This window comes from Papio anubis, chromosome 19 (genome assembly GCF_008728515.1).
Source record: "Papio anubis isolate 15944 chromosome 19, Panubis1.0, whole genome shotgun sequence".
Lineage (NCBI taxonomy): Eukaryota > Metazoa > Chordata > Mammalia > Primates > Cercopithecidae > Papio > Papio anubis.
In genome coordinates, this window is record NC_044994.1 from 21,607,776 (window position 1) to 21,618,807 (window position 11,032).

The 11,032-nt window shown below is 35.3% G+C and overlaps 1 pseudogene across 1 annotated transcript; it reads right to left on the reverse strand.

Annotated features, from left to right (window-relative positions):
* Positions 1 to 488: 488 nt before the first annotated feature.
* LOC101021723 lies at positions 489 to 1,116 on the reverse strand (annotated as a pseudogene). Its single transcript, XR_640356.4, has one exon. The product of XR_640356.4 is annotated as a 60S ribosomal protein L18 pseudogene (transcript).
* Positions 1,117 to 11,032: the final 9,916 nt, after the last annotated feature.

Here is an 11,032-nt window from a genome sequence, read left to right on the forward strand (position 1 = left end):
AGTGTTAGCCAGAAGGTAGCAGCAACTGAAAGAGAATTGCAATTGCTTCCCAGTCAAGAATAAAGCATATGCATCACTTTCCCTAGTTTTGGCAATATTAGAAACAGATGAAAGAGGAGATTAAGAAAAGAAGGAGCAGTCTTCAGACCATAGCTTCTCCCCTAGTACAGATCCCCAGTCAAAGGCTAATTCTGAAGCAAGGTTAGGGAAGAGATAGATGGGTTTAGAGTTGATTTTGTACTTCTCTGATGATCAAAAGTGACTTAAAATCTACTGAATTTGTTCAATCTGTCATTAAGGGAAGGAAATAGAGGTGTCATATTTTCTCCTCCTGGAGTTACTGTTCTTTTAGAGACTCCTACCCTCTCATTCCATCTTCACATAATTAATATAATTTTGGAGTTAGGTTTTGAATTGCTGAATTCACTTGATTTGGTGGTTCTATGAATGAAATGTGTGTGTGTGTGTGTTTTTTTTTTCCCAGCATTCAAAATCTTTTTAATAAGAGATTAGGATCCAAGGTTAGTTGTTGTAGCCTCTGCTGGCCCGTCGGCCTCTGGCACGCTCGAACTTCCGGCCCTTGGAGCGGACATAGGGTTTGGTGTGGCTGCGTGGGGTTCCTGGGGCCTTGCCGAAATGCCGGTACACCTCTCGGCCCTTGCGAGGACCAGAGAGCAGGAGAGTGCCGCAGCCCTTGGGGGAGTCCAGGGCCAGCTGGTCGAAAGTGAAGATCTTGCCCCCTGCCCTGAGGATGCGGCTGTGGGCCCGGCTGGTTACGCGCAGTGCACATACCTTCAGTTTGGGCACCTCCTGAAGCCGCACGTCGTCCATTATGGTCCCCACAACCACGGCCGTTTTGTTTTCCCGGCCAGGAACCTTCATCTTCCGGATCATTGCGGAAAGGGACAGAAGCGGCCAGTTGGTGCGACTCATAAACAACCTCTTCAGCACAATCTGGTTGAATGTGGAATTGGTTCTTCTGGCCAGAAACCTATACAACTTGACCAACAGCCTCAGGTAGATATCCTGGCGCTTGGGCTCTTTGCGCGGAACCTTTCCGTCCTTGTTGTGGCGGATGTCAACTCCCATGATGGCGCCTCCTGCTCGGCCAGGTCCGGAAAGATGAAATGTGTTCTATATTTCATGTGTTAAAATTCTAATTCACAATGTGACAGTGTTTAGAGATGGGGTCTAATTAGGTCATGAGAGTGGAGACCTCATGATAGCATTAGTGCCCTTACAAGTAAAGAAAGGGTGCTCCTTTCTTTACTGATAAAGAAAGGAGCCTCTCCCCTTCCCATACCCCTCTCTCTCTCCCTCCCTCTCCCCGTCTCCCTCTATCCCACCAGAGGACTTATTAAGAAGATGGCCGTCTGCAAACCACGAAGCAGAGATTCACCAGAACCCTACTATACTGGCACTCTGACTTTGGACTTCCCAGCCTTCAGAACTGTGAGAAATACATTTTTGTTTTTAAGCCACCTGGTCTATAGTATTTTGTTTTAGCAGCTGTGTTGACTAAGAAAGTTGTCATGTGTTCTCAAGTAGGCCAATCAGACTTTCTTGAGAGTTATGTGCAGACAATACAAACAACTAACAGCAGCAGGCCACAGAGATTTCCCTGAGCTCCTCCTATGGAGATCCCCGTTAAGTCTGATACTCATTTTTTAGTTGCTTCCAATTTTGAAGAAGTCTAAATCATTAAGACATCAGTTCTAGAAATTATTTTTCTGGGCATATGCTCTCTCAGAGAAATTGGGATTAGAAAAGGGTTATTAGACTAAGATTTGTTGAAAGGCAGTGTGATTTACATTCCAATTAATAAAATAGAAGCCATGGGCAGTTAGGGAGAAACTCATCAAGATCCCACATCACCTCGCAATGTGCCCACAGATGGTGAAACTCAGGCTGTTGGGGACATTTTGCTATGTCTTTCTTTAATAACAGATAAATAATGAGATTATGGGAAAGTTTTCTTGATAATAATAAATATTAATTAATCAAGAGAATAATAAGCTACATGTAAGTTATCAGGTGATTGTAACAGCCATTATTACTACATTTTTTCCCTTTTTTGTCTTATTTGAAAAGCAATTGTATAAAATCCTACTGTATATGGTACTTCGGGGCCTGTAACATGTAGAAACCTAATATGCATGTAATAAATATGTGCCAGTGCAGCCAAAGCAGTGGCTGGGAGCTAAGCTGTAATGGGCTAAGGAAATGATTACAGATGAAAAAGTAGTAATTATAATGATGTATTGGTGAGTTTTTAACATTAGTAAATATAATGTGTATAAGAAAAATACCAAAAAATGATAATAATTTAAAAAGAAACCAAAAAACTTAATCTCTGAGACTTGCAGACCCTAAGGACATAAGGCAACAAACACTCATTATAATGCCTATTGCATCCTTCTAGCTTGGAGAAGCTGTGACTCTGTGGTAGCCATTATTCAAACTCAACCTTGCCGGGAGTGCAGACAGAGGCAGGGTATGGAGGGGAAGTAAAATCAGAAGAATGCAACTGGGAGAATAAATTTGAAATATACATTGGTTCAAGCTGAATTAATCAAGAATGATGTATCCACAGAACAAGCATTCAAGTTTCTCATTGAGGAAGTTGGCCATTCTCACACTTCATTTCATTAACTAATTTAATATTAGCTTACATTATATGACACATAAAAGGGTGATGTTTCTTGGCATAATATAGATTTTAAATGGAAAGAATTAGATGAGTCTAAACTGAAACATTGAATAAAGACTTGTTTATAGCACATCTAATTGCTCCCTATGTTCCTTACAAGGATCAAAAATTCTTATGATCCTGGGCAAAGAATAACTGTTTTCTTCAGACCAGAAACACTGAAGACAAAGTTTCACTTCCTGATTTCATTGACAGTGAAAGAAACAGCATGAACAGGTTCATAGGGCCCTGCCCCTCTGACTACCGGGGTAATAATAGATATCAAACTAGGTCAACACAACTCTCTGAACTGAAAATTTGAATATTGAGTTGAGACTCTAGGAATGGAGTCTGGAACTGAGGAATTGGATGATGTTGTCCCACAAAACACTATGAGACCACTTACCAGGAAAAAATACCAAGATTTAATAGGTTCTTGCTCTTTCCCAAGCTTGGCAATTCTGTTTTTTCATTTGCTAACGTGAGCTAATGAATTCCTTTTATTGAAGTTTCACAGAGTTGGTTTCTTTGGCTTTTTTTCAAAAAGTACTTTAATAAACTAATTTAAATATATTCCGTATATTTTATGTCATTGCTATGCTTTTCTCCCCAGTTCAATTCAATAAGAAAAAGAAACATTTAAACTTATACTGATAAATATGTAATATCTGCCTTTCTGTAATTATAACATTTTGCACTTCATCAAGGTTAGTCAAATTATGTGCATTACATGTCTGCCTGAATTATCTTTGTCTTTGAATTATCCAGTGACTTTAAATGGTAGTTCCTCATTTACTCTTTACATGGGAGTGTCAATGAGAAAACAGAAAAATGCCTGAATTATTTACACACATAAGTGGCAGTTTAATTGCTCTTGGGTAGTCTCTTGAAAGAATGAATGCTTACAATTTAGTATCTTGCAATAACTAACAGAGCCTACATTTATCTTAGTTTAAGTCAAGTCCAAAATCCAATATAAACATATGTTAAATAACATAATTTATATATCAGTAAAGTGTAACATAACTCTACACCCTCAGAAGGAGACTGTGATGAGGTACATGAGTGTAAAATAATTTCCAATCACAAGAACAATGATTCTAATGTTTCTTATCTGAATAGTATATATATATTTGATCACCTATTCATAAAGTAGCATATTCAAGGAAGTCAGTAAAAGTATTATGAGTTTAAATATTAAACAATGAAAACCATATATTATAATTTTATGTGATTCTGGATGAAACTGAAGAGAATCAAGGCATGTCAGTTGTAATCCTGTCATTGGCATTGCCTGTTTGGAAACATTTGTCAAATAGGTTATTTCATCCTCTGATTCTTTATTGGTTAAATGGTGAGATTAACCCTATATTGCTTTTTCATGTTTTTTATTTTTTGTAATGACATAGAAAAGTGTTTTTAAAGTTGAAATAGTGGAGAAGCACTTCTGAAATGGCAGATTAAGAACTACAAAAACTGTCTTTCCATAAAAGCTATGATGAGAACACTGACAAAATTTGTTAAAATCAATGTTTTCAGAACTCTGAAAATTAACTAGAGATTTACGAAAATTGAAGCAGCATTTATTCAACAAAATGGCTGAATCTCAGTAAGAATAGTAAGCTTTAGATTGTTTTGACATGTTCTTATCCCATCCTCCTCTCCACAGCTCCATGGTAGCCTTGAAACCAATTATGGTAGCTATGAAACTCTGCACCCTTGTAGCCACTGAAAAAATGAGAATGGGTTAGGAGTCTCCCAAGAGTTCTATCCCCTGAGAATTATCATCACTATTTGATTCTCCTGGTAACAGCCTAACAACTCCATTCCAGGCCTTGGAACTGACCTAACTCAGTTCTTTCTATGTAAATAGCCTTATCTCTATGGTGTTTGTCGAAAATTATCAATGGCAATCATTCAACATCAGCTGACTGAGAGGGTAATAACAGTTGATGCCAATGAAACATCCATAGGTGTCTTCTAAAATCTCTAAAATATTTGTGGGAATCTAGAAGGCCATAGGCTTTTCTAGGAAAGATCTGAGAAGGTTTTACTCTCCCCTCTGGCTGACCTTGAGATTGCTTATAAGCTGGAAGTAAAGGTTTTGGACTGACTGATTGAGACAGGTCTGGCTCTGTCACTCAGGCTGGAGTGCGGTGATAAGAACTTAGTTCACTGCAACCTTTGCTTCCTGCGGTCAAGTTAGCTTCCCACTACAGCTTCCTGAGCAGCTGGGACTACAGGTGTGCTACCACAACTGGCTAATATATACATATACATTTTTTATTTTTTATTTTTTTTAGAAACGGGGTTTTGCCATGTTGCCTAGGCTGGTCTTGAACTCCTGAACTCAAGTGATCTGCCCGACTCTGCCTCCCAAAGTGCTAGGATTATAGACATGACCCACCGTGCCCAACCTGGAAGTAAGTTCTTCATCTTTTAAAATTTAAATTTTTTTTGAGAGAGAAAGATCACATTTACATGAATTATTTTTTGTGTGTGTATAAATTTTGTCTTTTTTTTTGTTTTGGTTACATGAATAAGTTATTTAGGGATGATTTTTGATATTTTGGTGCACTCATAAACAGAGTAGTGTGTACTGTACTCAATGGGTAGTCTTTTATCCCTCACTACCCTTCCACCCTTTTCTTCAAGTCCCCAAAGTCCATTGAATCATTCTTATGCCCTTGCATCCGCATAGCTCAGATGCCACTTATGAGTGAAGACATACGATGTTTGGTTTCCATTCCTGAATTATTTCACTTACAATAATGATCTCTAGGTCCATCCAGGTTGCCCTGAATGCCATTATTTAATTCCCTTTTTTTATGGCTGAGTAGCATTTCATCACACACACACACACACACACACACACACAGCGACCAAAGAAATTGTGAATATATATGTGACATATTTTATATATATATGACAAAGCTATTGTAAAGTTGAAAGCAGAGATGTAACTGCCTGCTAGAGCATGGATCTACTCCCATACATACAGAGAACTCTTCAGCAAAAGCTGGGAAACTTATCAATTCAAGAGAATTAACATAATCTCTGTCCAATGATTAGTTGACTCCTATGCTAATTAAGACAAATTTCAGTGGCCACACATGATAAAGTATGCACACTTTAGAAAATTAGATCAGGAAAGTCACTAAACAAACAAACAACATTTACAACAAGCAGCAAAAACAAAATACTCTGGTAAAGAAAGAAAACCTGATTTCCAATGTAACCACATTACATTATTTAAAAAGTCCAGTTTTCAACAAAGAAATATTAAAGTGCAAAGAAACAGGAAAGTGTGATTCACGCTGTATATTGCAAACAAAAATAGAATAGAAATTGTCTTTGATGAAGCCCAGATATTGAATTTATTTGACAAAAGGAAAATCAGCAATTGTAAGTGTGTTCAAAGGACTAAGGGAAACTATGTCTACGGATTAAAGAAAAACGAGTAAGATATCTTGCCATGTAGAGAATAAATAGATCGAAATTATCTTTAAAATAAACAAACAGAAATTGTGGAGTTTAAAGTACAGTTACTGAAATGAAAAATTACTAGAATACTTTAATATCACAGTTGAACTGGCAGAAGAAACAAAAAAGAAAATGTTAATTTTTAGAGCCCAAAGAAATTACTAAGAAAATATATGTTTTTTAAATATAGTAAAAGAAAATCAAAGGTACAAAAAAAGAAGAATATTTGACTTAGGCAAAGACAGGAATCGGAAATTGAAGCAAACCTACCAGAATTAAAAGAACAAATATATAACTCAATAATAATCATTGAAATTTCACTTCCCTACTTTTAATAACTTATAGAACAACTAGGCATAAGAACAACAAGAAAATATAAAATTTGAGCACCACTATGAAACAACTAGACCTAAACAACACTACGACAAAACCAGACCCAACAGAAATCTCCTGAATAAACCACTAATAAAAATGCACACATACTTCCCAATAATACGTAAATATTCTCTGTGATAGACTATACACTATGACACAAAAAAACCCTCAATAAGGATTTAAAAATATTGAAGTCATGCAAAGTATGTTCTCTAGTCACAATGAAATTAAATTAGAAATTAGTAAACACTTAGGGGATATTTAAAAATAGGTAGAAATTAATACTCCTAAACACTAAATGGGTCCAAAAAATAAAAAGTGCATTAAAAATACCTTTTATATGAATGAAAATGAAAATATAACATGCCAAAAATCATGGTATATGGTTGAACTAGAACTCAGAGTGAAATTTATAGGTATAAAACAGTTATATTGCAAAATAAAAAGAAAATTTCTGATTAATATTCTAATATTTTACCTTAAAACACGGGAAAACAGTGTTTTACAGAAAGCCAAAGGAAAAATGTAATAAAGATCAGAATGGAAATAGAGAATAGTGAAACAATGGAGAAAAGTTCATCGAAAAAAAATTAATAAAATTAGGAAGCCCAAAGATTATGCAACCAACACTGACCAACAAAAGGAGAGAGAAGATTGAAATTACTAAAATCAGAAATAAAAGAGGAGACATAATTAGTGACTTTACAGAAATAAAAAAGGTTTGTAACGTAGTACTGTGAACACCTGTATGCCAACAAAATAGTTAACTTAGAAGAAATAGACCAATTTTGAAAAAATAGATACACACTATCAAAAGATTTTCAAGAACTACAAAATCTGAATAGACCTGCAATAAGCAAATTGATTGAATGAGTAATCAAAAAAAAAAAAAAAATTCCACAAAGAAAAGTTCAGACACCGATGGCTTCACTTGTGAATTCTACCAAATGTTTAAAGAAGAATTAATATCAATCCTATTCAACCTTTTCTAAAATGTAGAAGAAAGAACATTGCCCAATGCATTCTGAGTTCACTATTACCTGGGTAACGAAACAGACATCATAAGAACAGATCAATATACCTTATGAATACAGATACAAGAATTTTCAACATAATATTAGCAAAAAAAACTAGCTTCTAGAAAAATATTATTTATTACAACCTACTAGGATTTATTACAGGAATTCAAAGTTAACAAATTTTTAAAAATCAATAAAATATGCTGTACTGATATAATAAAGAATAAAATACCACAAATTATCTCAACAGTGCAGGAAAAAATGACAAATACCATAACCTTTCATGATAAAAACATTCAACAAAATACAAGTACCTGTTAACTTCCTCAACTTTTAAGAGGCCATATGTGAAAATCCACACATAACTTCATATTTAATAATAAAGGAATGAATGTTTTCTTGTTAAAATTAGAAAAAAAGACAAGGTTGTCTGCTTTAATAGGACAATTAGACAATAAAAAATAAAAGGCATCCATTTGGAGAATGAAGAGCAAACCTATCTCTGCAACTCTTAAAATTTAAAAAGAATAAATATGTTAGCATGGTTGCAAGATACAAGATCAATACACAGATTCATTTATATACGACGGATGAATATTCTGAAATGAATTTAGGAAAATAACCTCATTTGTAATAGCATAAAAATAATAAAATATTTAAGAATAAATTTAACAAAATAATGTTAAGACATAAACGGATAACTAAAAAACATCATTTACAAATAACGAAAATCCAAACAATAAAAAGACATCCCGGCCAGGCATAGTGGCTCACATCTGCAGTCCCATTACTTTTGGAGGCAGAGGTGGGTGGATCACCTCAGGTCAGGAGTTTGAGACCAGCCTGGCCAACATGGCAAAACCCTGTCTCTACTAAAAATTCAAAAATTAGCTGGGCATGGTAGCACATGCCTGTAATCCCAGCTACTCAGGAGGCTGAGGCAGGAGAATTGCTTGAATCTGGGAGGTGGAGGCTGCAGTGAGCCAAGATTGCACCATTGCACTCCAGCCTGGGTGACAAGAGTGAAACTCTGTCTCAAACAAACAAACAGGAAAAAAAAAAAAAAAAAGAAAAAGAAAAAAAGACATCCCATGTTCACAGAAAAGAACACACTATGAAATTGGCAATGCTTTCCACATTTATCTATAGATTGAATGCAATCCGTGCCACAACCCCAGCTCTTTATTTGTGTGAAATTGCTAACCTGAAGATAAAATTCAGATAGAAATGCAATGGACCCAGAAAAACCAAAATTAAAAAAAAAAAAAAAAAAGCTTGGAGAACTTACACTATTGACCTTAAATCTTATTACAAAGAAAAAATAATTAAGACAGTGTAGTATTGGCATAACAGTAAACACAGACCAAAAAGTGGAATTGAAAATGCAGAAATAAACCTTTACATTTATGTTATAATAATTTTCAACGGGGATACAAGGCAACTCAATGGAGAAATAATCATCTTTTCAACAACTGATGATAAAACAACTGGATATCTAGATGCCAAAGAATATCTTTTGAGTCCTTCCTGATGGCATACACAAAAATTAACTTAAAATGAATGTTTGCCCTAATTGCCCGGCTAAAACGGTAATATTCTTTTAAAAATACAAGGTGTTAAATCTTCATGACTTTGGATTTCACAAATGGGTTCTTAGATACGACATCTAAAGCACCCCCAGCAGAAGGAAAAAAATGTTAAATTTGACTTCATCAAAATTATAACCTTTTATTTGCTGCAGAGGATACCATCAAGAAAGTAAAAACTTGACCCCAAAAAGTGATGAAAATATTCACAAATCTCATATCTATTGAGGGAATTTTATGCAGAAAATATAATACATAAAACCTTGTATGCAGAATATGTAAATATTTGTAATTCAATAATAAAATAATAAAAACAAAGAACAAATTCATATATGTCTTAAGAATATTAATACACATTTTTCTGAAGAAATTACACAAAGGACCAAAAAGTACATGAAAATATAGTCCTTAGGAAAATTTTGATTAAAAATACAAGGTAACACTTCACATCTTCTAGGATGGCCAAAATGAAAAAATATAGATGATAATAAGTCAAAATCATCATACATTGCTAGTGGGATTGTAAAGTGCTGTAGCTACTTTGGAAAACAGCCTGGCAGCTCCTCATCAAGACAGGAACCCATGTCAATTAATATTAAGGCAGACACTCCTATTCATTAATGTATGGTTTATCATTTTTGTTCAAGATTAAATGAATAAGAAACATGTATCCACACCAATGATACTTTTACAGTTGTCTTTACAAATGTTATATAAGATTTATTAACTCAAGATGGATTAAAGACTTAAACATAAGACCTAAAACCATAGAAACTCTGGAAGAAAACCTAGGCAACACCATTCAGGACATAGGCATGGACAAGGACGTCGTAACTAAAACACCAAAAACAATGGCAACAAAAGCCAAAATTGACAAATGGGATTTAATTAAACTAAAGAGCTTCTGCATAGCAAAAGAAACTATCATCAGAGTGAACAGACAACCTACAGAATAGGAGAACATTTTTGCAATCTATCCATCTGACAAAGGGCAGAATCTACAGAAACTTAAACAAATTTACAAGGAGGAGAAACAAATATCCCCATTAAAAAGCGGGCAAATGATATGAACAGACACTTCTCAAAAGAAGACATTTATGCAGCCAACAAACTTATTAAGAAAAGCTTATTATCACTTGTCATTAGAGAAATGCAAATCAAAATCACAATGAGATACCATCTCATGCCAGTAACAATGGCGATCATTAAAAAGTCAGGACACAACAGATGCTGGAGAGAATGTGGAGAAATAGGAACCCTCTTATACTGTTGGTGGGAGTGTAAGTTCGCCCATTGTGGAAGACAGTGTGGTGATTCCTCAAGGATCTAGAAACAGAAATACCATTTGGCCCAGCAATTCCATTGCTGGGTATATACCCAAAGGATTATAAATCATTCTACTCTAAAGACACATGCACACGTATGTTTATTGCAGCACTGTTCACAATAGCAAAGACTTGGAACCAACCCAAATGCCCATCAATGATAGACTAGATAAAGAAAATGTGGCACTTATACACCGTGGAATACCATGCAGCCATAAAGACACGGGTTCATGTCCTTTGCAGGGACATGGATGAAGCTAAAAACCATTATTCTCTGCAAAGTAAGACAGGAACAGAAAACCAAACACCAAGTGTTCTCACTCATAAGTGGGAGTTGAACAATGAGAACACATGAACACAGGGAGGGGAACATCACACACCAGAGCCTGTTGGGACTTGGGGGCTAAGGGAGGCATAGCATTAGCAGAAATACGTAATGTAGATGATAGGTTGATAGGTGAAGCAAACCACCACGACATGTGTATACCTATGTAACAAACCTGCACATTCTATATATGTATCCCAAAACTTAAAGTATAACAATAAAAAAAGATT